Below are 25,488 nucleotides of genomic sequence, written 5' to 3'. Positions count from 1 at the left end.
CCGGAGGGCGGTCCGGGAGCCGGTGCTCCCGCCTGTGCAGCGACCCAGGCCCTGGCCGCAGTGGAGGCGACTGAGACTCCGGCTGCGCAGCCAAGGCTGTTTGGACAATGTGTTAAAAATCCTCCTAACATTTTCACTTCACTCCTGGTCAGGGGCGTGGACGCCCGTGGCAGCAGTGGCACCAACCTCATACCTTCACATGTTTTCTAGCCGTGAAGTGTGAACAAGCTCAGACAGCCACTGTGGCCATGGGTCTGGTGGGAAGAGATAGACGTTCCAGTCCTGCATTTTAGGGGTGAGGACTGATGCTTCTGGGCCCTCTCGCCACACATCTCAGAGCCCAAATCAGGAGTGGGAGGGGGTTCCCACTTCCTGTTAGCTGCACAGTGGCTGTTAGCTGCATAGGGCAGCCTGTGTCTGTAGGTAGGGAGATGAGTCCTGCAGCTGGATAACCCCCAGATTCTGTACCGAGGGCTCTGGATAGGGCCCTGTGTTGGGCTGACGGTCATCTTAGAAGTGACACGATCACTGAGGTCCATGCGACTACATGATCCATCGTAGACTTACATCTGACAATTTCTAAGCTTTAAACTTAGTTTTTAAAAAATATTGTTTTTATTGATTTCAGAGAGGAAGGGAGAGGGAGAGAGAGATAGAAACATCAATGATGAGAGAGAATCATTGATTGGCTGCTTCCTTCACGCCCCCTACTGGGGATTGAGCCTGCAACCCAGGCATGTGCCCTGAGTGGGAATCAAACCCAGGACCCTTCAGTCTGCAGACCGATGCTCTGTCCACTGAGCCAAACTTGCTAGAACCTTAATTTGTATTTTGATCATTTATTTCTTGGCTGTTGTTCTATTGTTGTAATTTAGGAAATGTTGATGAGTTGGTGACATTTCATGCCAGCTGCATGGTGGCTGCTGGAGGGCCAGCCTGTCTTGGTCCTGCCGGCCCCTCCACAGGTGTTTGCATGGCCCAGCACAGGTTAGGATCCACACAGGAGACAGCGCCCGTGGCCAAATGATACCTAACTGCAGCATTGCTCAGGTAAAGGAAGCAAAATGCCAGGTTTCAACTGCTGACACATCCCTGGTGATGGGAGAAGCAGTGAGTTATGGAGACTGAAATCCTGGGGGAGGGCAGTGGACTCGGGACTCTGGGTCTGAAGACAGGGGCTCGCTGGACCCTCCTGCAGCTTGGGGAGGACCCACGAGGCCAGTGCCCAGGACAGGGGAGGACCAGGGCCCAGAGCTGGGAGCCCAGGCAGCAGCCAGGAGAGAGCACGCTAGAGGCCGAGCTAATGTGCTCACGGGGACCCAGAGTGACGGGGCGTGTGCATGCATGTATGTATGTGTGTGCATGTGCATATGTAGAGAGTGCCTGGGAGAAGCCCCTGAGCTGATTGTCATCTGAATCCAGCAGTACTCAGCAGAGCCATGCCCTGGAAACATACCTTGCCAGAGGCAGGTGTGTTGTCAGCCAGACCTTCAGCTTAGGCTCCAGGGGTTGGGTTTCATTATCTAAATCCAGCCACGCACCAGGAACAAACACGATTATCCAGGCCCACCCAGAAGTGATGATTACAAAGAAGCCACAAGAATGCACATAATCTCCTTTGTCTTAGGCTTTAGTAAAACTTCCTGTTTTTTTGCTGTATAAAATAAACATGCTGCATAGGCTCTGGGTCACTGTCTCTCCATCAGAGGATGGCTGTCCCACCGGGCCCCAGCTTTTTCCTTCTACCCCTGTTTCCCCGAAAATAAAACAGTGTCTTATATTAATTTTTGCTCCCAAAGATGCGCTAGGTCTTATTTTCAGGGATGTCTTATTTTTCCATGAAGAAGAATATGGTACACATTTATTGTTAAATGAAAATAAAGGAAATTTATTACCTGTATACGGTACGGTAGTACGGTAGCTGTCAACACAAACCAGACAAACTGTGAATCCTACAGTATCAAGAATTTACTCATTTATTCAATGACAATCATGTCATCATCTTCTGGAACATCATCATAACAATCCAATTCCTGAATTTCCTGGTGAATTTCTTGTGACTCCATTTCTTTCAGAATCAGTGGACCAAATCTCTCATGTTTAGCAATAGCACTGTCTTTAAATGAGTACTTCTTGTCAAGGTAGCCTGCTCGCAGTGCATTTGCAATGCAACTGTCAGTGATTTTCTCCCATGAATTCTTCACCCAAGTCACAACTTCTTGCAGTTTAGGTTTCACAAAGTTTCCACGCTGATTTCTCTCCATTCTATTTTCAATGTAGTCATTAATTTCCATGCGCAAATTGTCTTTGAATGGCTTGTTTATTGCAATATCAAGAGTCTGGAGATAGGCCGTCATTCCTGCGGGAATCATTATCTGATCTATTTTTCTTTCATGAAGAAATGTCTTCATGTCTTTAGCGCGGTGAGTGCTGGCTGCATTCCAGACTAGCAGACCTCTTTGGCTCCCTCGCATAACAAGCGGCAGCATTAAATCGACCCACTTCCTTATAACTGCTTGTGTGACCCAGGCTTTTTCAGTTTCAAGAATAAAAACGCCCAAAACACGTTCAATCTTTTCCTTCTTGCCCTTAGAAATGATTAAAGGTGGGATTTTAGTGCCATCCAGACGAATTGCCAAAATACAGGAAACACGTGCACTTTCGTAAGCAGTGGAGGGAATGTACGCTAAGGAGGCACCCCGCTGTTCAATTGTTGTTTGAGATGATTGGCCCATAAACACTGCAGTTTCATCCATAGCAATCATGTTGGAAAGATTGTATTTAGAGAAGTCAGCATCATCAATAAAGGACTTGAATGCAAGTGCTCCCTTAATAACTTGAGTATCTTCCAACCTAAACAATGTTGTAGATCTTCTTAAAGACAGTTCACTTCGCTGAAGGAAATTATCCAGCCAGTGTTGTGATGCTTTGAAGTCTTTGGGGGCTATGTCAAACTGTGGTGCCATTGCAAGGGCAAATTCTTGAATCTGAGCCCTATTCACAACCAAAGGCTTTGCTCTCCTGTCAACAACCCATTCACAGATCAGGTCTTCCAGCTCGGAAAATAATGGTTGCCGACTTGATCCACACTTGCGCTTTTTAGCATTTCCCTTGTCCACTTGTTCAATGAGGTTACCATACTCTGCTCGCTATTTTCGGACCAATCAGATACTCAACATCTTCTCTTTGCAGAAAGCAGTAAGATTTTGGCCCCAAGAGTCTTCCACGATTCCTTTCTTGTACTCCACAGAGTAGCTTTTTCTTTTTGTACTCATTTCTAGGGGTAAAAAAAAAAGGAATTGGGGTATCAAGGTGGGGGGAGGGGGATCACTCAAAATGACACAGGGGGGATCAGAAGGGGGAATCAAAATGGCACAGGAGAATCAGAGGGGGGATTACCATTTTAGTAACCCCTTTTGATCCTCCTGTGTCATTTTGATTGTCCCCTCTGATCCTCCTGTGTCATTTTGATTGTCCCCTCTGATCCTCTTGTGCCATTTTGATTGCCCCCTCTGATCCTCCTGTGTCATTTTAAGTGATCCCCCTCCCCCCACCCCTGTGCCACTGAACACCTTCACCAGACATCCCCCCTACCCCTTTATTAGACATTTACCCCCTGGGGCCTGCCTGGGGACTGTCACTGGGCTTGCTGTGGCCTGGATCTGGGCTGGAGCAGGTTCTGCCACTGACTGAGAACCTTCAGTCATCATGAAGGCGGCCGCGAGCATCAGGTAGTGTCACCAGAGACAGACCAGCACTCACCACCTTCGCCACGTCCTGTCCGCTCTAATCCTCCTGTTCTTCTACACACATCTGCGAAAGTCTCCTCCTCTCTCCCGCCCCGTGCTCACTGCTCACTCTGACCTCCGCTCTGCCTCCACACAGCAGTGACGTCAGGACTCTGCGTAATGTCACTGGTTGCTAGACGCCAGTCGGGGCGGCCCTAGCGACCAGTTTACGGTAAATTAATTTTCATTCTGAGACAGAGCCTGGGGCCTTATTTTCGGGGGATGCCTTATATTTCACTCAGAAGGAAACCTGTAAGTAGGTCTTATTTTCGGAGGATGTTTTATTTTTGGGGAAACACGGTATCTCTGTGTGTCTCTTTTTTTCATTTTCTCAACCCCCAACTGCCCCTACTCAGGAACTGGACCACTCTCTAGCTGTGCTGGACACGGAAAAGAGAGAAATATTTATATGCATATATGTGTGCACATGTGAATGTATGTGTCTGCGCATATATGTATGTGCTTACATGTATGCATATGTGAATGTGTGCATATGTGTGCACACACATACATGTGCACACATGTGTGGGCATGTGTGAAGGGAGAGAGAAGCACTGTGGGGCACACGGCCTGGTGGAGGACAGCTGGGACGGGTGGGCTATCTGCCTTTGCTCCCGACCCCCTCCCTCGATCATGCTGGTGTTCGGTTACTTCTCTGGGGAAGAGTCACCTCCCGGCAATGGGAACATGTTTACATCACGAAGCTGTTGTGAGAAGTGAATTAGAAAACGAGGGGACTCTGCACACATGCAGACATGAGCGTGACCGCTGTTTGCTGGTCCAGTTTTCGTTAGCATCATACAGCGAGCGAGGGCCTCCATTTCCTTTAGGTAAAGCATTCTGACCTTGTCACATTCCACTTGGGGTCTGCAGTCCCAGGGCAGGTACTACTGGGTTAGGAGGGGGGTGGGTTAGGAGGGGGTGGTTTAGGGGAGGTTAGGAGGAGGTGGGTTAGGAGGGGGGTGGGTTAGGAGGAGGTGGGTTAGGAGGGGTAGGTTAGGAGGGGGAGGGTTAGGAGGGGGCCGGGTTAGGATGACAGGTCAGGAGCAGATTCTGAAGGCAGAGCGTCAGTGCTCATTAGCTTCATTTCTCTCCTGTGTGTCCATGTCTTCGTCCTTACTGAGCCGAGCGGACTGACAGTGACTTGAAGGTGGTGCGAGGCGGGTGCATGAGGGAGGGCAGGGCAAACATGGTCCAGCCCCCCTCAGGCTCCGAGCCCATTTTCCCAGGAAGGGATACTGGACAGCGAGGAGCCCCAGGCCGCTGGCAGCCAGGAGGGCACTCCCCTACTTGGTAAAATTAAAAGTGAAGAATTTACAGGCACAGGTGTGGCCCATCAGTGACTATGGGGACATGAACACCCGAGGACAGTACAGATGACATCTTCGGGTGGCATGCCCGGGGTGAGGCTTGCTCAGGAGGGCTAGGACATGGCCCCCACTCGTGCTAGTCTCTGGGGAGCTCAGTTCCACAGTGTCACTCACCGGGTCCCTGGGAGGCCTGAGAGCAGCGGGGGCTTTGGGGTAGGGGCAGCGAGGGAACCATGTGCGACCTCTGGGTCCTGGCCAGTTGGCACGGGGCATGGGGTGCGTGGCGCCCTGTAGACTCCCTCCTGGACTGGCAGTCCCGGCACGTCCGCTGCCCCGAGATGACTGAGCTGCGGGAGCTCCTGGCACAGGCTCCTGGCAAAGGGATGACTCGGCAGCCGCTGTCTTCATGTGGTTGACACATGCTTCTTGATATTTGTTTTCAGACCTGATGTGTACATCGCCTGCCAGGAAGCTGGGATGTCTCGCTCAATCCCAGGCCTGCCTGTGAGCTAAGAAGTCACACTTGGTCCTAGACCATCATTTCTTTATAAAATGCATGTGATCCTGGATGGCGTGGCTCAGTAGTTGAGCATCGACCTAGGAACCAGGAGGTCAGGTTCAATTCCTGGTCAGGGCACAGGCGCAGGTTGTGGGCTCGATCCCCAGTGTGGGGTGTGCAGGAGGCAGCCCATCAATGATTCTCTCTCATCACTGATGTTTTTATCTCTCTTCCCTCTCCCTTCCTCTCTGAAATCAAGAAAATATTTAAAAGAAAAAATAAAATGCATCGATAGTTGTCATCAGGCACCACCAAGGCTTCCACAGGTAAGGAGAGAGATAAAGGTTTCAAAGGCTGTTCTCTGGGGGAAGTTAGAATGATGCCAATAGCCCTTCACATGTGTACGGGAACTTTCTACGAAAGCACAAAGAATGTTTATAATACTCTGTATGCGGAGGGAAAGGATGTGGAACAGACACGTCTACATGACCGTGGGCTCGTGTTGACTGAATAACTGGAGAGGGCAGACGTGGGGTGTTTATTTCTGCAGATGCTGGGCCCACACCCACAGCACCATCACCCTAAACCCCATCCTGCTGCCTCATGAATCCTCTTCACTTTTATAACATTTCAGGCCGTGCCTCCTAAGTACATCAGGGCACAGCTTCAGAATTCTCTCCACAAATGTTACATGCATGTCCGTGAGTGTGGAGGCTCCGGGGTTGGAGACGAGGGTGAAGTGCATAGCGAGTGTGACAGTGACGCAGGCCCTCAGGGGAGCCTATGTGAACACCTGGGCACACGCCATGCTGTCAAGAGAGGTACCTGGCCAGAGAGCCTTCGGGCAGGAAGGGAGGGCTGGGGCGGGGTTGGGTGAGCTCAGGAACTCTGCGTTATAATATAATTGTAGTGTGATTTGCCCACCGCGTGCCGGACCTGCAGCCAGGCTGGTCTGGTGGAGAGAAGGTTCTGCAAGGGGTGTGCTGGTGGGGCTGGATCTGAAGAGCATGCTGAACTGAGTGGTCAGCCCCTTTTCCTCCCCGAGCTTCGTCCCGCTGACCCCAGAGGCTGCTCTAAGGGAATCTCCTCACCTCCTGCAGCCGCTGCGGAGTCTGGTCCAGCCTGGGGCAGCGGACACCCGCATGCCTGCAGAGCTGCTGTAGAAGCGATGAGTGCGCAGATGGGGCGAAGATTGGCGTCTGTAAAAGCATAAAGGTTGAGGTGCACGTGACCTCGCTGGGCTGGCCCCTCCGACCTAGTTTGAGGGTTTAGGTCAGATAAACAACAGTGCTGTAATTGCCACCTGTGATGAGGTTCTTGGTCCCCAGGAGGCATCACTATACACTTTCCCTCTTGCTCTGACCCCACATCTCTACACTCACGTAAACATTTGTGGGAGTAACACCTGGGAAACAGAGGGAAGGGGGCTGTGTGGACACGGCCTTGGCTCTGACCTCATGTCCAGCCTGCACCTCACGCGCCTTTACCATCGTGTCTGATGGAGGCTCCACCAGGCTGCGTGAAAATGAGCGCTACACACATTCCAGCGGGAAAGGCCCAGGGCCCTGACACAGATGGGCTAGTTTCACATTTTTTGCAACCACCTCTGAACAGGGTTCGTCATCAAGCTTTGGAAATTATTTTTCTTTTTAATCCACACCTTGAGGGTATTTTTCCATTGATTTTCAGAGTGGAAGAGAGAGGGAAAGACAGAGAAACATTGATGTGAGAGAAACACATCGATTGGTTGCCTCCTGCAGGTGCCCTGACCAGGGCTGGGCTGGGGAGAAGCCTACAACCCAGGTACATGTTCTTGACTGGAATTGAACCCAGGACCCTTTGGTCCTCAGGCTGACAGTCTATCCCCTGAGCCAAACCAGCTAGGGTTGGAAATCATTTAAAAAGATTTAATGTATTGGGTACTAACTAGATTCAGGAGCGAAGTTTCACTGATGACACTTTCTCATCATGAAAAAAAAATGTTGCTTTAGAATAAGGCATACAGAATAACCTAACGTCGACGTAAGAAACATCCAAACCTGTAGAGAATTTTTGTAAGAGTTTAAGGCAAACTGACAACATATGCTGGGGAGGGAGCAAGGTCTCAAATGCTCCGGAGAATAGCAATTCTGCAGTTTGCTTTATGCATTAGAAGTTCAGGAGGGGCAGGAAGAGTGCTGGAAGATGGGAGGAAGCAAGGCTGGGATTGGATTAAGGGATGGTTAACAAGAGTATGTGCCCTCCTGAGGTTAATTCCTGCTTTCAGGGGTATTACTTCTGGGGTGTCAGAGGTGTGCTACCTGCATGCCAAGGGAAAGGGGCAGGGCTGGCTCAGAACCTTTCCTGAGGAAGCTGTGGGCCTGGGGCAGGGCTGCCCACCAGGACCCACCAGATTAGGGATTCATGATCAGATCACCCTGGGAGGCTACTGCCCACAGAGCCTCCTTTTTTTCATTCACATTAATGATGCCTACCATCATGTAATCGTATTTGTTAAAAAGCATAATTAAAGTTATTTTATTATGCAAAGGAATGTGACATAAATTTTAGACTTTCATGAGTTGAAGTTCTTGCTTAGTTTCCTCCCCCTCTCCTTCCCCTCCCTCTCCCTCTCCTTCTCCTTCTCATTTTATCAAGAGTTTACATTCGCATCATCGAAACAATAGCTTACTTTAAATATTTGGAGGTTTTTGGAAATTTTTATAATGTAGTCTTGATAGCTTTTAAATTTTAATTTTTTGCACTAAAGTATGACTGCTTTAGGTTCATTACATGTTATGCAATTTTACCATGAGATGAACTACCAATAAAAAATTTAGTTAACACTTTAGGAATAGCTTTTTGTCCAGTACCATTAATTTTTCTAGAATATTCTCTTATTTCACTTAGCCAATTTAAATTAGTCTGAGAACTTGACTACTATTTTACTGTCAAATTTAATACTCTAACAACAATCTTATTTTACCCTGTAAATATTAGTGGAAAGGATTATTTGCCTTCTTGAGTAGGCCCTGAGCATTCCTGGTGCTAGGCTGGATTTAGATATCAAAAACCCACTTCCCCACACCATGGGTACAAGACAACTCAAACAACTCTTGTTGCAGTGAGAGGGCTGTCGGCCAAGTCTCTGTCTGTTACCTGGGTCCCGATTTGAGCTGGGCATGGGAAGCGAAGCAGCCATGGGGGCAGGAGACCTCCCTCAAAAGGGGTGAGGGTTCAGGCCCCTGCAAAGTTGGGGGGGTGAGGGTCTGTGCCCCACCTCTGTTGACCCCCAAGTTCTTTCCTGATGGCCCCTCTGCGACTGTGCCTGTCTTAGGTTGTTCCTTCCCTGAGGAATCTTACTCGTCTCTGGCTAACCAGCCATCCTCCGGGGCCAAGCAGGTTGATGTGAGGTTCAGTTCTGTCTCCTTGGTAGCCTATGCCTCCGTGGCCTCCACACCCAGCACCTGCCTTGGGATCCCCTCACCTGCTGGCGAGGCCCTGGCACTAATCACATATCTTGGGGAACCCAGGTTTCTTCTCCAGGGAGGGCCCAGCTCACCCCACGGGGTGAGAGACAGATCCATGGTACCAGCCACCACAAGGCTTCAACCTCAGCATGAACAGAAAGCACAGGCAATAGGATTGTTAGAAGAGAGTCCCTCTTGGCCAAAAAAGGGGGGATAGTAGAAGAACATCATGTAAGGAAAAATATCCTGTAAGTAAATTACATCTAGAAAATTTTTACTTTAGAAAATTAACTTTCATTTCTAATGCTAACAGCAAGACACCCATGAAAAACACACATGGTGTCAAAACAAGCCAAAGGAAAATCATTTGGGCAAAAAATGAAAAAGGATCCCAAGTCAAATTTATAGAAAAAATTCCTTTATTAACTTTTGGTCGAGAATATGTTTGTATATTTTCAGAAAACAACTCCAAGACAATGTGGATTCCTGCAACAGAGAGGAATTGACAGGACTGCTCCAGCCATGAAGACAGAAGAGAAACAGTCCAGAGATGGAAGACGCTGATGACACCTTGCCATACTAGCAGTCAGCAGCTGTGCGTCACTGCAGGTTGCCCAGGACCAAACCAGAGTGGGTCGGACCTGCATTACCACCATTTGTCCACCATCCAGAACTGAAATATCATTGCTGACACATACACATAAGGAACTGTTTGACATTGAAATTGGGACTCAAAGGAACTGTTGGCCCAGAAAGAAACTCACTACAGACTGATTCATTTGCCTCTCAGCATAACCATTATTGCTTGTCTCATTTTCGGTTCTTATAAGTGTATTTCTAGTATCACATGATCTCACTCGTCTAGGGGAAATAATGAACAACATAAACTGATGAATAAAAACAGACCCGGAGACAGGTAAGCATCAATCAGATTGTCAAATCTCAGAGGGAAGGTAGGGGAGGGTGGGGGGAAGGGGGAGAGATCAACCAAAGGACTTGTATGCATGCATATAAGCCTAACCAGTGGTCACGGACAACAGGGGGGTGGGGGCATGCGTGGGGAGAGGTTTGGGATGGGAATGGGGGGATGAAGACAAATATGTGATACCTTAATCAATAAAGAAATTAATAAAAATAATAAAGTAAATGCTTATGTTACGTCTGTGGATTGTTATCTGTGCGTTTAATGTTATTACTTTTAGGCTTTTAAAATGCACTTCCATACCAAATGCAAAGGACTGGGACCCCTTAGGTCAGGTGCAAGGCTGGCAAGTAGTCCCTGTGTTCTCACAATATTTCCAATTTCTCATCTGCTGTGTCTCCAAGGATGCCTGCTCTTAGGCGCTGCACTTATGACAGGGCAGCGTCAGCACGAGAGAGCAGCGGGAGGTGAGTGTTTCCCCCATTTGGTCATCACGTGGCGATGAGGACAGTAAGACGTTTCCGTTTGCCCCTCCGCGCAGAAAGTTCTCACCTGTCCTGTCCCCCACAGATGGCGGCGGGTGACTGCGGCTGGGCGGAGGCGCGTGCGCAGCGGGACCGTCGCCAAGGAGCGCGCGGCCCGCCCGTCCCCAGTTCCTGAGTGCGGTGCCCGAGGCCAGGGGCGGACAGGGCGCCTGCGGAGACTCTGCTGCGCACGCAGGTGGGTCCGCGCCGCGCGACCGCCCTCTCCGCGCGGCCGCGGGGCGGGCTCCCCACTCACTTTCCCGGGACCCCGAACTCTCCTCGCGGCGCCCCCGCCCCTCCTCGCGCCCCTCCCCCACCGCAGGCCCAAGTTCAACTTTCCTGTGGGGGCGCCCTGCGCACTCGGCGCCGCGTGCGGGGGTGCGGGGGCGAGGAGACCAGAGCGCGGGGCACGTGCGCTGAGGACCCAGGCTCCCGGCGGGCTGTGGAGCCGCGGGCGCCTGGAGCCGAGATCCTGGCCGGAGCAGAGGCGCTGGGGCCTGCGGGGCGCGCGGCCGGGGCGGGGGTGGGGGGGTAGGCGGAGGGGCCGCGCCGTCGACAGTGAGCCGGGATTCGCCCAGCGCCAACGGGACGCGCTAACCGCGGGGCTCCCCGCCCTAGCCGGCTGCAGGCGGCGACACCTGCTGGGGATCCCATAGCCGCGGAGCGAGGCCAAGGTGAGCAGGTGCAGAACAGAAGGCGGGGGCGGCAGCGGAGACCAGGACCTTTCCGGCCATGCCCTCTCCCACCGCGTGGCCATGCGGGGCCAGGTGTGCTGAGACACCAAATCCCGTGGCTCCCCCATACCCCACCGCACCCGTGTCCCCAGTGAGCGCGGAGGCGGGGACCTCGCCTAGAGAGGAGTGTACCGCTGGGCCGGGTCGGGCTGGGGCACCAGGTCGGGGCGCAGGTGTGGATGGCTCGGGGAACCTGAGGTGCGCGGAGCTCTGTGGAGTCGGTGCGGTGTCCGTTTTGCTGAGGCGCATCCGGGAAGGGCTGCGGGTCCTGTCTCTGCACCTGCGCCTGCATCTGCACAGCTGGTGAAGGGTGGGGAGCGGGTGGGTTCTGGTTTCTGAGAGGCGAGGGCGGCTCCCATGGTGCCAGGAAAGGCCCTCAGTGTGCGCAGTGTGAGTAACAGAGCAGCCTTGTTCTAGGGGTGCCGCCCAGAGCAGGTAGGAAACGCGGCCGCCACCCTCAGGTGAGCTTTCCAAGATGAGGACTTAGGAGAGCCGCCTGGCTCTGAATTCCCTAATCCCATGTCAGAGCCGCCTGCGCGGGGTCTGCCTGTACTGCCCAGGGAGCTGGGGTGCAGGGCACTGCTTCCTGGGAACTTCCCTGCATGGGGCGGTCGCCCTGCTCCCTGGAGATTTCACAGTATTGGGATCAGTGCACCAGGATGGAGACCAGGCTGGGGAACTACAGCCCAGCATGCATCTGCCTGGTTCTGTCTGGGGCAGTAGGCAGGGCCAGGGTTTCTCCTGGGAGTCTCTCCCTGCAGCTTGAGGTTGGGCTTAGCACCATCTGTGGAGCGTGTCTGGAGAATTCCTTGGGGAATACTCCCTTGGGAGCTGCAGGTCATCGGGCAGGCAGGGGACGTGGGGTGACCTGGAAGCGGAGATGTGTGGTGACCGCGTGGCGCGGACCCACCTGCGTGCGCAGCAGAGTCTCCGCAGGGGACGTGTTGGCCTGGAAGCCGGTCCAGGCGGTCAGGGAGGGGCCCCAAGGCGCCAGGAGCTTCAGCACAGCTGGGTGAAACACACCAGGCTTTCCCCGCAGGGTGATAAGACGGTAGAGTCAAACTCTTAAATCTGAACTGCATTAAAGCGCATATTAGAATAGGTGAACCAACAAGGGTCAGGATATTTACAACAAAAATATTTTTAAAAATCTTTTTTTGTGTGTGTGTGTACAGTTTGATGGCTCACATTGATTTTAAGTTACTTAAAGCATCTCGGGGTTCCCCTTCCATAGCCCGCGGCCGGCCTGGCGTGTGAATACTGATGACCAGGAAGGACTTTCCCTCCATTCTCTCTCCCTCGTGGTTCCTTAGGTGCTCACTTATCACTCACAGCAGCTCCACGCTGCTTGATTCCCACGAGGAGGGGAAGAACGAACGTGGGATTGTTTTGCAATTCATAAAATACCTCACCCATTCCACATGTCTGGGTTGTTGCCATTTAATGAGCACATTTTCTAAATAGCTGACCACTCACCCCAATAATTACTGAAACTTAAAAAGAAATGGCTGTTAAAACAAGCGAGCCGCTTCTGCTCCGGCTCCTGGTGCTCCCAGCTGCTGCTGGCTCCCTGGGCTGTCCTGTGGCCAGGGGTTCCCGCGGAGAAGGCTTTGTCCGCAGCCTGAAACACTAGAATGGAGGCAGCTCGCTCTTCCTTGTATGTCCTCCTGGGTCCTCCCTCTGTCACAGCTATCACTTTCCCAGGCTGCCAGGTTGTGCACGGGCCTGCTCTGGGCGTCCTGTCTCCCCTGGGAACCCTGGGCTATGCCGCCTGGGCAGCTGGGACTCGGACAGCGGGCTGTTCTCAGGCTTCCTCTCTGGGCTGGGCGCTAGCTAGGTGGCCGGGGTCCAGAGCATGGCCTGTGTATAAGTGGTGTGAACCTGTTTTATTTATAGAAAATGTTGTGTCTGAGATCTCTAGATGGGGGATCTGACTTTCAGGCAGTGCAGATTCTCAAAAATCGCTGCTTTTCTGAGACTCGGCAGCCCAAAGTGTTTCCTTAGCCTGGTGGCCTGACTGAATGGGGCTGTGTGGGGCTGTGTGGACTGAGTGGGGCTGTGTGGGGCTGTGTGGGGCTGTGTGGGGGGCTGTGTGGGGCTGTGTGGACTGAGTGGGGCTGTGGGGGGCTGTGTGGGGGGCTGTGTGGGGCTGTGTGGACTGAGTGGACTGAGTGGGGCTGTGTGGGGCTGTGTGGGGGGCTGTGTGGGGCTGTGTGGACTGAGTGGACTGTGTGGGGCTGTGTGGACTGTGTGGAGCTGTGTGGGGCTGTGTGTGGGACTGTGTGGGGCTGTGTGGGCTGTGTGGGACTGTGTGGGGCTGTATGGATTGAGTGGGGCTTTGTGTGGACTGTGGGGGGCTGTGTGGGACTGGGCCTGGCTCTGGGAAGCTCACACCACTCTCACCCTGTGCTCACTGGCCCGGGCTGGGCAATGGGAAGCAGTGAGTCCCCGTGCAGGCCCCTACCTGGGTGGGGCAGGCACTCACTATTAGTGTCTGCTGTGGGAGGGCTGCACAGTCCACTGTGTGAACAGAGTGCTTCAACGCAGCCTCCAAGCAGCTCACACACAGACCTCCTTCCTCCGCACAGGCGCCCTGGAAGCAGCCTGCGTGGGCACGGGCTCTACTGAGGGGTTCGCAGGCCGCAGACCCCCAGGCTCTGGGGGAGCTGGGGACCGCAGGCTGGCCTGAGTGAGCCCAGGACAGCGGGGCCAATGTGAGTGCCACGCAGACACGACAGAGCGCACTCAGCAGCTCCCATGCGGGGCAGGAGGCTCCCGAGGAGGTGGCCTGAGAAGGCACGGAGGGTTTCTGTGCGCATGGTTGACAAAGAGCAGCACTATGGGTGCAGATGCCTCCCACAGTCCCAGAGGCTGGACCTCAGGTTGTGACAGGCCCGGGGCTCAGAAGGGATGGGTTGAGGCCCTTGCAAAGTGAGGAGGCAGAGAGGGGGTGGGCAGGGGTAGAGTGGTGGACTCTGGGTCAAGTGGCCGAGGGCAGGGGCTGGCCCAGGAGCTCAGGACAGGGCTTGGGTCTGGACTCGGGATGTGAACATCAGAAGGTCACCTGCAGAGGAGTGTCTGGGGGGCCACATGGGGCTGAGCTGATGGACAGATGGATTTACTTAGCAGGTTCCAGCACACAAGTGGTTGTAAAAGGGAGGTCACTAGTCATCCTGGGCAGGTACCAAGCGTGAGGGGGAGAGAGGCCAGGGCGGGGGGAGGGGCAGTTCCCCAGTGTAAGAGTTGGGTGGTGAAGGCACAGAGCCAGAGGCAGGGAGAGTGAGCCAGTGACTCGTAGCACCTGAAGGGGGAAGACTCCGGGAGCCAGGGGTCAAGGACAGAGTGAGGTCTCAGGCTGCCCCTCTGCCCCTGAGGAGCTCCGTGACCTTGAACTCAGGACTTGGTTCCTTTCCTCATCTGCACCCTGAGGATCAAAGCACCCATGTGCTGGGCTCTGGCAAGGCCATGGGCTGCCAGCTTCGTGCCGGGAGGTCCCTGGTCTGTGGCGGGAGGTGCGGCTGCTTCTGGGCAGTGGCGCCTGCCCTTGGTGACCGGGATGTCCATGGGATTCTGCTTCCAGCCATGCTTGCTCTCAGGGTCCAGGGAGGAGAGTGAATGGTGCATTTAGGATGAAAATGGGATCATAGTTATAGCTTTGGGGGAAGAAGCTGGAGAATAGGGCAATTGGAGGTTCTGAAGGGGCGGAGAGAGCCATGGGAGTGGGCTCTGAGGACAGGTGGGAGGGGCCCCCTTCCCCAGGTCGAGGGTTGGGGACACTGTGTTGTTTTGAAAAGCATCTGGCAGCCAAATTGTGGACATCTTTAACGTCTTTCAAATATTCTTGGTAGCGTTAGTTCAGGTTTTTTAGATACTCTAATGAGGGCAGAGTTTATTCATTTAAAAATAATGTGAAAACACAAAAAAACAAGACAGATATTAAAACTGGACCAAATGTAACTTAGTATTTGATGATTCTAGGCACTTCGTGGTCCTGTGGGGTCTGAAAAGCCAGCCCCATGTGACGGAGGCTGAGGTAGCACGCTTCGTGCCTGAGCCACACTGGTGATGTCCACCAGAGTGGACTCCTTCCTTCCTTAAGGTTCTCTCTGTGTGGCGGGAGTGATGCTTTACATTAGATATAAGTATCCATAAGTCAGTTATGTTTTAATCTGCTGATAACGTTTTTACTCTTCGGTTAGTGGGTCTTTTGAGAAAATGTTTACATACATGAACTGGTTTGAGAGCACAGAGCATATTGTTTACGAGTTGGTGGCTAGGAATATCAGTGGTTAATTGGTTATAATAACACATATTATTCCTTTTAGTTAAGATTAGTTTGTCTGCTTTGTTACCTATCATCATTTGTTCCCATAGCTCTTAGGACATAAATATTTTTTTTAGTAAAATGAGTTTAAATGTTCCATATTTTTATTATTACTAGAGGCCTGGTGCATGAAAATTCATGCACTGGAGGGGGGGACCCTCAGCCCAGCCTGCCCCCACTCACAGTCTGGGAGCCCTCAGGGGCAGGAGGCGACCCGGTGATCAGGAAGGCGACGCCCCATCACACCTCTGCTGCTGCCACTGCCAGCAGCGCAAGCCTTGGCCGGCCCTGGTTACCTGAGCCTCTGGCGGCCCTGGACAGCTGGGCCGCTGCCATCCGAGGCTTGCCTGCACCTTGGGCCAGCCCTGGATGGCTGGGGGGCTAAGGGGACTGGGGGACTCCGGAGGCAGGCACGCGGAGCGGCCGGACCTGCCTGGGGGTGGGCCCGGTCGTGCTGCGTGCCTGCTGTCCCGGCGGGGCTGAGGGGACTGGGCACCACCATCTTGTGGCTGTGAGCACTGCCATCTTTAAGGGTGTGACAGCAATTAGCATATTCCTTCCTTGTTGGCTGTGGGTGCCGCCATCTTTGTGAGGGCATGACAGTCAATTAGTATATTCCCTCTTTATTAGATAGGATTTTTTGTTAATCCTCACCTGAGGATATTTTTCCATTGATGTTTAGAGAGAGTGGAAGGAGGGGAGAGACAGAGAGAAACATCGATGTCAGAGAGACACATCAATTGGTTGCCTCCCATACCTGCCCCGACCCGGACGGGGATGGAGCCTGCAACCAAAGTATGTGCCCTTGACAGAAATCGAGTCTGAGGGCCGATGCTCTATCCACTGAGCCAAACGGGCCAAGGCAAATGTTCCTATTTTTAAGGTGAGCTGAAGTCCTCCATGTGTGCAGTGTTTCATCTTTGGTGCTGCTCTTCCCCTGGAATGCTCTGGCTGCATTCTGTGTGGGACGCTCTGCTCGGCGTGCCTTCAGTGGCTCTTGTGCGAGGAGGGTGGTCCCACTCGGCAGAGCCTGCAGTCCGTGCGGGAGGCTCTGGTGTGGGCACTGACAGGTGCAGGCTGGCCCACCAGCTCAGGCGCAGACTGCGCACCGCCTACGCCGCACTCCCTTCCAGGGACCAGAGGCCCAGGTGCATCCACGTGGCCACGATGGCCATCCCGAGGGCCACCCCAAGGGCCACGCCTGGGTCAGCACCCAGGAGTGCAGACCCAGCCCCAGCCTCTGGGAGTTGGGTGGTGGGGCACCTAGGGTGCTCCCCTCCCCCCCCCACCCCCGTTCCCGTGGCCTGGCTGCAGATGTGGGCAAGTGTTTAGCACTTGGATTGGCTGGGAAGCCTGTCAGTCAGGGCGGTCCTGAGCCTGGTTCCTCCTGGCTCTGTGCCGTGTGTCTGCAGGAATCACTGCATTGGTTTTTTTTGGGATGTGTAACCCAGTTCCCCACCTCGGCTTAGGTAACAGGCACTTTCTAAAGAGTTCTGCGTTGTAACCAACCTGGGGAACACCTGCCTGATTCAGGAAGATGGTTATTACAAAGTATGTGTAAAATCATTTTTCACTTTCCATTCTGTTCTGAAGAAACTTAATAGTTGAAATATTTTCAAGACACCGAGCCATAACTGTTTAGCCATCACATGGCTGTAATTTGCTTTTATAAATAATAGCCATGGGGCTGATCTTCCTCCAAGTGTGATGTTTTCTTTTAAATAACACGTTTCCATCAATTAAAAAAGAAAATAAAGTAGAATCAAGTGTTCAAATATGCTGTTTATTCTTTGTTATTCATCCCTAGAAAACTGTATAAAAATTAAGGTATATCAACGAAATCCTATTTAAAAATTTTAAATTTGAGAAACAACCTGAAGAAGAAAGGGAAAAATGTAAGTCAGCACAGGGTATGGGGACATGGAGTCAGTTACACTAATCTTTAGCTTTCTGTGGATTTGAAGCATTTGACAGAAAGTGTGCACAGCAATTGTATAGACACCGTATTTCACATGGACCAGAGACTTGGCTGCTTAAAGCACAGAATCTTTCTGTGACCAGGACATCTTGTTTTGATTAATCTGATTTGCAAATTCAGGTTTTCCTCATCTAGGGAAGCAAACGCACACTCAGCCACCAGCACACGTGGGCAGCCGTGTCCATGGGGAACGTGGTCACCTCTGCTCTACCTGAGTCTCTGAAACTTGTGCACCTAAGACAAAGGCTCAATGATGTCCCCACCCTGTGGTGCTGTCTGGCCTTCAGAAGGGAAGCTGGACGGCAGGGTGTTTTCTCACTGCAGGGACCTGTGCCCTTCTGCCCTGGACTTGGGCAGTGCCCTGGCCCCCGGGTCTTTCCCTGGTTTCCTGGTTTGCTTTGGGCCGAGCTCAGGTGCCCTGCAGCCCTGGGGACCGGGCTGGGGCCAGAGCTGGTCAGACAGGTTTGCCTGTTCATTCCCAGGGGAGCCTGGGACTCATGGATGAGCAGGGCGAGCGGGATGCTAATCAGGGCTCCATTGACTCCTGGTTCTGCACGTACCCCTTCACGGGGCTCACCTGAGAACGGGGGGACAGTGTGGGCTTCGGGGGGCTGGAGCTCACCCCAAAACGCAGTGGATTCAAACATAGGCCTGTGGCCGTCAGCACCCATTTTAGGGGCCACCCCAGCGGCTGGCCTGGGAGGTTTGCTGGGACTCTGGGCTGCGGCCAGGGCTCTCTCATGTTGCCATGGAAATCCCCGTGCCCCTGAGCAGCAGGAAAGTCACCCTCAGGCAGGTCTCTCGCTGGCACCTTCTCCATCTGGCCGAGTGCTATCCAGGGAGCATCACGGTGCGTACACACACGTGACAGGGACAGAGGACAGTTCGGATCCAGCATCAGAACCGAACTCGTGCTCACACCTGCCTTGGCCGGCACCTGTCACCTGCTGAAACCTCGACCCTTTAGTGTTTTAGTTGTTTTGAGCATTTTTATTGTAGCTGATTTCTCATTTCATGCCATTGTGATCTGAGAAGAAGCTTGATATGATTTCACTCTTCTTGAGTGTGTAGAGACTTGGTTTGTGCCCCAACATGTGGTCTGTCTTTGAAAATGTCCCGTGTGCACCTGAGAAGAATGTTTATCCTGTAACTTTGGGGTGAAATGTTCTGAAGATGTTGGTTCCATCTGATCTAGTGTTTTGTTTAGGATGGCTGTTTCCTTGCTGATTTTTGCCTGGGAGATCTACACAGTGGTGTCAGTGGGGTGTTGAGGTCCCCTGCTGTGACTGCGTTGCTGTCCATCTCTCCCTTGACGTCCTCCAGGAGTTTTTCATGCAAATTGGCGCTCCTGCATTGGGTGCATGTGTGTTTGCCAGGGTCATATCCTCCTGTTGTATGGACCCCTGTAGTATTACGAAGTGGTCTCCCTCCCCAGCCGTTCACCTTCTTCCCCTTGACCCTCTGGGACCTTCCTCACTGGCCCCTCTGGCTGGGCTTGTGGCTTTTCCCGGTGTCTTTGTCCCCCAATCTGCTCTTCTCTCCTCATTCTCACCCGGTGGCGAGGTGACGCAGGCTGTTGTAAGGGGACAGTAGCTCTGCCTTCTCCACACTCTCTCGGGACCTCTGGTTCCCAGCCAAACGGGCCTTGTCCCCCCTACTCCCCCCCCGTGGCATCACCTTCAGGGGACTGACTGGTGTTTGGAGCAGGCCAGGCCCTCTGCCTGACCCCAGGGCACCACGTCCCCGTCATGAAGACTGCCCACACGCTGGAACTTTCCATCCACCTGCTGTCTGTCTGTGTCCCTGGCACTTCCTGGCCACATAGTGCCTCTGTCTCCTGTCCTTGGCCTTGGACCCTCCGCTCTCTGTCCCTCTGTCATCCTCACTGCCCAGCCATTTGCCCCCCTTGAGTGACACCTTGCTGTGCCACAGTCCACACAGGAAACCCTGGCCTCCAGGGCTCCTTCCGTCTGCCTGGGCCGACCTCCCTCGCTCATTCCTCCCCCGCAGCTCCTGTCCAGCCCTGGAGGCATCTGCCAGGTGCCCCAGCAGAGTGCCTGCTCAGTGTTCGTACCGACGCTGTCACCCCAGGGCTGCCTCTGGGCCTCTTATTTCTGTATCTGTGGATGATGCTGTGACGTTGGGCCAACCTCCCTCAGAGGAGAGTGTGAGCTCCTGGGGGTACGGTGAGCTCAGGCTGAGTGTCCGCGCCCGTGAGGCAGTGAAGCAGCCCCGCCACGCTTTCTCTGTGTATTGTGCTTTTGTCCTGTTGTTTTTCCTAAAACTGCATCGTTAAACCTGAGACCGTTAAACCTGAGACGTTTCCTTTGGTTTTAAATGGAATGTTCTGTGGGTGAGGCCTCGGGTCCTCGGTCACAACCTATGCCCGGCAGCCTGCAGGCAGCCACATGGCAGGCCCCAAGCTCTTTATTATAAGCGATATTGGTCGGTGGGGTTTCTCTTTGACTTTCCCCGCATGTAAGTCTGCCTGCTGCTGGGAGCAGAGGGGAGGCGGCCGGACTCGAGGACCTTCTGACGGCCCCACAGCCCTGTCCCCCAGCGGCGGAGAGCCCTCCCCCTGTTCTGGCCCTGTCCTGCTCTGGTTCTGGCTCCTGTGTCGCTTCCGTCTCCTTCTGGCAGGGCAGTAGGACTAGGAATGAGAATGCACTTCGCAAATTGCTTCTTGGGGAAAAATAAGGAAGTAAACAGGCTCCATTAGACTGTTACTAAGAAGTGATGACAAGCTGTTGGCCAGTTTTAAGTAATTCCCAAGGCATGAGAGGTGGCGTGTTGTTCTGATCATTTAGCCTCTCTCACCCAGCATCCACTTCAAATGTGCTTTTTTTAAAAAAAATATATTTTTATTGATTTCAGAGAGGGAGAGAGAGAGAGAGATAAAAACATCAATGATGAGAGAATCATTGAGCAGCTGCTGCCTGCACGCCCCACACTGGGGATCAAGCCTGCAACCCAGGCATGTGCCCTTGACTGGAATCGAACCTGGGACCCTTCAGTCCACAGGCCGATGCTCTATCCACTGAGCCACACCAGGTAGGGCCAAAAGTGCTTTCTGTTCAGATTTTGAAACCACGTAGAATATACAGAATCAAGGACCCAGCCGTCCGGCGGGCCTCTGCCCTCCCTTTTCTCCTGCACCCACCTGCCCTCTGGAGGAGGCATCACTAACTTTGGGGGAGACTCAGAGGACGCCCCAGTGATTATAAATTGGGGGGCTGCCCACTACGAGCACGGGGTCTGGTCATGGCGTTCAGGTTGGCCTGCCTGTACCTGGGCCCTGCGTACTCCCTGTTTCTTAGCTCCATTCCCACCAGTCTTTGTGTCTCGCACGGCTCTGCCCAGAGGTGAAGGGCATGGAGGGAGGGGGAAGGTTTTGAACCACATATGTGGTTGCCTGGCCTGTGTTGTGTGCACCTGGAACCTTCATTAATAGCCTCAAAGAATTAACGCAGCCATTGGTATCACGAGCAGCTGTTACAGGGTAGAACTCAGCCTTGGAGCCTAAATACAGGCCCTTTTTTTCTAATCTAGTACAACATTCATATAAAGGGTTAGGAAGGTCATTACTAAGGGCTTTCAAAGACTGCTGCTTGGACTTGTGTGTCCCAGATGTTGAAAAGTCCACCTGTTCTCAGTTGTGGGCGGGGCCCCTTTGCAGACTTTACACGGAGCAGCTGGGAGGCGCTGGTGTGGACCCCACTGAGGAGCCTGCATGCTGGTCCCCACTCTGCCCTGGGGGAGGGGGACCACATGGTTCGGACAGCCCTCCCCTCATCCCCAAAATGCCGGCCCTGCTCCCAGATGAGAGGGCGTAAACTCATTTACGGTTAGTTTTGAAACTGGGACTTGATTTATTTTCTAAATGAAAATACACATGTAAACATCTCGTTATCCTTCTGTAACAAATGCATCAGTGCCTGAGTTTCAGTGTATTTATTTACGTTACGTTTTCGAGACTCAGGACAGTGGCTGCGATGCCCGCAGTGGCAGGTACAGCCCTGGTGCCTGGAGTCGCAGGGCTGTGCTGGTGCCTGACAGTGGGGCCTCGGAGGGGGCCCTGGCTCTGCCACGGCCCGGGGCTCCTCCCCTGGGAATGGTGTATTTTCAGTTTTACCTAATGCCCCGTTGGAACCATCTGCTGGTGGTTAGGTGGCCTGTATGAGACGACATTGGGAAGTTGGTCACTCATTCCCGTTCCAGGACTTTCGAGGAGTCAGGTAGGGAAATAGGTACAATTTTGCTATTGGTTTCTTCTGCCAGTCATTTTGGTCACATGCAGTGGTTTTGTGACTCTCACTAACAGTGCTGCAGGTGATGTTAAAGCCCGTGTCAGGGAATGAGGGAGCTGCTATCAATTAGTAGGAGGAGTGGGTGGCCGCATGGTCCTGGCACCTTCCTCCGTGTGGATTTGCCTCGTGGGAAGGGGAGGATTCCTCTGTGTTCCCCACACCCGCCAGGGGAGTCCCAGCAAAGGATAGGACGAGCCCTAACAAAACTCTAAAACATCATTGTTTTTTTTTTTTCTAAATACGTTTTTATTGATTTCAGAGAGGAAGGAAGAGGGAGAGAGAGAAACATCAGTGTTGAGAGAGAATCATGGATCGGCTGCCTCCTGCACGCCCCACACTGGGGATGGAGCCTGCAACCCAGGCATGTGCCCTGACCAGGAATTGAACCTGAACCTCCTGGTTCATAGGTTGACACTCAATCACTGAGCCACGCCGGCTGGGCTCAAGCACCATTTTTTTTATTTTTGGTTAATTCTCACCTGAGGATATTTTCCCATTAACTTTTAGGGAGAGCAGCGGAAGGGAGAGGAAGAGGCAAAGAGAATCATCGATATGAGAGAGACACATCGATTGGTTGCCTCCTGCATGCACCCTGACCAGGGCCAGGGAATCTGCAACCGAGGTACATGCCCTTGACCAGAATCGAACCTGGGACCCTTCAGACCGTAGGCCAATGCTCTATCCACTGAGCCATGCCGGCCGGGCTCAAGCATTATTTTTTAAAGAAAGCACATACCTGTCAGAACTTAGACTCGCACACACCCGGTTGTGTGCACCCGGTTGGGTGGTTCATGAAACTTCTCATTTCTATAAGGATGAGATCAGAGTCCAGGCAAAGACTTTCATATTGTTTGCAAAGGTCAGCTGGTCACGTGAGGCAGATGCCTGGAGAGACATGGTACCAGCTGGTCTGGGCCACTGGCAGAAACAAGCCCACACCTTGTTCTAGTCGTGGATCTGTGTGTCTCTAAGTATCTATCTCTACATCTGGTTAGCTGTCTGTATCCTAAATGCATGTAAAACTAGGTACGTCATAAAGATGGAGAGTGTTTGATCACCACCGTTTTCTTTATCAAAAAGCAAAATTGCACTGTTTGAATTAGATGCCTTTATTGCTGTTGGCAATTCTCAAAACGGTCCCCAGACCAGTAGATCAGCCTCATGGGGGAATGCATTAGCAATGCAGGTTTCCCAGCCCCCTCCCAGGTCTGTAGGATGAAACTCTGAGGCCAGGCCCAGTCACCTTTGCTTTAAGAAGCTCTCCCTGTGTTCTGGCACCTGCTGGAGTTTAGATTTCAAAGTGCTTCCTCGTCAGCACTTTCCTGGCTAGATTTCATTTTTTATTTTTTGGAAAATTTTTATTGATTTCAGAGAGGGAGAGAGAAATAGGAACATCAGTGATGAGAGAGAATCAAGGATCGGCTGCCTCCTGCACGCTAGGGATCGAGCCTGTGCCATGCTGACCAGGCTGGCTAGTTTTTTACCATAAACTTGAGATATTGAGTTTTATTTACTAACTGGGTGTTCAGGTATTGGTAGTTGACTGAAAGGCACAGAGGCTAATGATTTGGGGACCCACAGGTGCATGCCGTACACATTTTTCTTGTTCTGCTCACTGTAGGCACTTTAGTCCGAGTCATTGCAAATGACTCGATCTTCACAGTTGAAAATACTTGAAGTGTGAGCTGTCTGAAAGGACAGCCTCGAGTTACTCAAATGTGACACATACCCCCAAATCCACAGTTTAAAAACCTTGACATTTATTTTTATCATCTCTCTAAAGCAAGCAAGTCAAACTCAGAGGCTAACACGGGCCAAATAAACAAGGTTTGAGTGGATGTGGGCCACAAAAAAACCAAAAGCTTCCATATTCACAGAAACGTAGGTTTATTTCACTAGAGACATGCTGAATGCAAAGGGGTGAAATAAATGAGTCATCGTTAATATAAAATAATAGAACACTTTAATAAAAATTAATACTTTTTCTTAAACATTAACTTACCGGACACTGAATAACTGCACAAATTAATAAGCGTAATGCAAATAAACCTATTTTTTTTTTGTTCTCCAAAAGCAAAATATTTCCTGTTGCTCACACCAAACAAATCAGTCCAAGACTAATGACGTGGCTATTGGCTGCTGAAATATTCGCTGCTGGTATTAGTGGAGAGAAATGGTGCACCTGCGCGTAAGGCGCGTAAGGGAAATGAATGCAACATGATGATAGTAATCAGTCATTAGCGAACGTTGTAGTTCATTATTAATAATTATGTATAACAGGATATTGTAAAAATTGAGGTACGAAATTTTTATTAAAACGTTTCTTACATACCGTTACATTGGCTGGGCCGTAAAAATACTCGTTGTGGGCCGCATGCAGCCGAGTTTGACATGCTAGCTCTAAGGTGCCGTTGATAATAGGTTACAAACACCGCGCTATTCCGATCAGGTTAAGCTGAACGTGTGATGTTAAACTGGAGGAAGCTGAGAGGTGCTGCCCCGGAAGCCACTCGTGCGCTGAGAGGTGGGCACTGAGTCCAGGGCGTTTGAACCGGGATTGGCACTGTCCATCCCAGTGTGTGTGCCCTCAGCCCTGCCTCCCGGACCAGAGCTTCCACGCAGGCCTTTCTGGTTCTTTTTCTTTTCTTTTTACTTTTAATAAATTATATATTTGTATTGATTTCAGAGAGACAGGGAGAGGGAGAGAGAGAAACTTCAATGACGAGAGAGAATCATGGGTCGGCTGCCTCCTGCACGCCCCCCTCTGGGGATTGAGCCCACAACTGGGTGTGTGCCCTGACCAGGAATTGAACTGTGACCTCCTGGTTCATAGGTCGATGCTCAACCCCTTAACACGTGGCTGCGCAGGCTTTTCTGTTTCTGACCCCACATCCTTGCAGCCCCTGTTGGGGGATCTCAGCTGTCTGTCGTAGATGTAGCTTGTGGTCCTAGCACCTCCTTCCTGCCGAGTGGTGATCCTTTAGGGCATGAGCGCTGGAGCGCTGTCCCGTTCAGTGGTGATTTGTGTTCAAGCGTTGACTTGAATCCCACCGTGGGGCCTTGTGTGCAACGGACTGAATGCCCTGTCCGCTGGGCTCCCGGGGGCCCTGCTCGCCTCTCTCTTTTCTCGCTTTTATCTCATCTCCCCCGAGGACGTCAGAGGCCTGGGCCAGTGCACCAACAGCGAGCCTTGTGTTTCTCTCTGGGCCTCGGCACCTGCACCCCGCGTGTCTGCAGGTCGTCCAGGCGGGACGTAGTCGGTGTGCTTGCTCAGCGGCCCCAGGGCAGCATCCAGGGCAGTGGGACAGATGATCTGGAGCCTCTGCTCCCGGAGGGACAGCGGGAGCCCAGGCGCCCTCAGCGTCTGGGTTGAACTGCGCTGCGTGTATTGCTGACGGTCCTTGTGTGAGTCCTGTGTCTGTGAGGGGACAGGTTAGCGTCAGGACTGGAGTGTCATGGAACATCTCCCATTGTCTCTTTCAAGGGACTCTGGATAAAAACCCTAGTGTTTAATAAAGGCAAAGTGACAGCAGTTGTGCCTGGAACTCCTGGCGGCGGTTTGGATGGTTTATTCGTGAAGCCTGGGAAGTGACCCGGTGTCTGCCGTGTCCAACATGTGCTGGGGGCGTGTCCCGGGTGCGTGTCTGTGTGAG

At 52.4% G+C, this 25,488-nt stretch overlaps 1 protein-coding gene across 2 annotated transcripts in view; it reads left to right on the top strand.

The window, feature by feature from the left end:
* The first annotated feature begins 10,555 nt into the window (after nt 1–10,555).
* UGT8 (UDP glycosyltransferase 8) overlaps nt 10,556–25,488 on the top strand; it is a 46,176-nt gene continuing 31,243 nt past the window's right edge. Inside the window, exon 1 of one of the 2 annotated variants that reach the window (XM_080672222.1) lies at nt 10,556–10,688. The gene's annotated coding sequence lies outside the window, so the exon portion shown is untranslated. Of the gene's footprint in view, nt 10,689–11,028; nt 11,167–25,488 lie in introns of those variants that run through there. The other variant, XM_080672221.1, reaches the window with a different exon arrangement.

Source organism: Plecotus auritus (genome assembly GCF_963455305.1).
Source record: "Plecotus auritus genome assembly, chromosome: 6".
Classification (NCBI taxonomy): Eukaryota; Metazoa; Chordata; class Mammalia; order Chiroptera; family Vespertilionidae; genus Plecotus; species Plecotus auritus.
The sequence above is the reverse complement of the archived record's forward strand: the minus strand, read 5'-3'. Positions and strand labels throughout refer to the sequence as shown.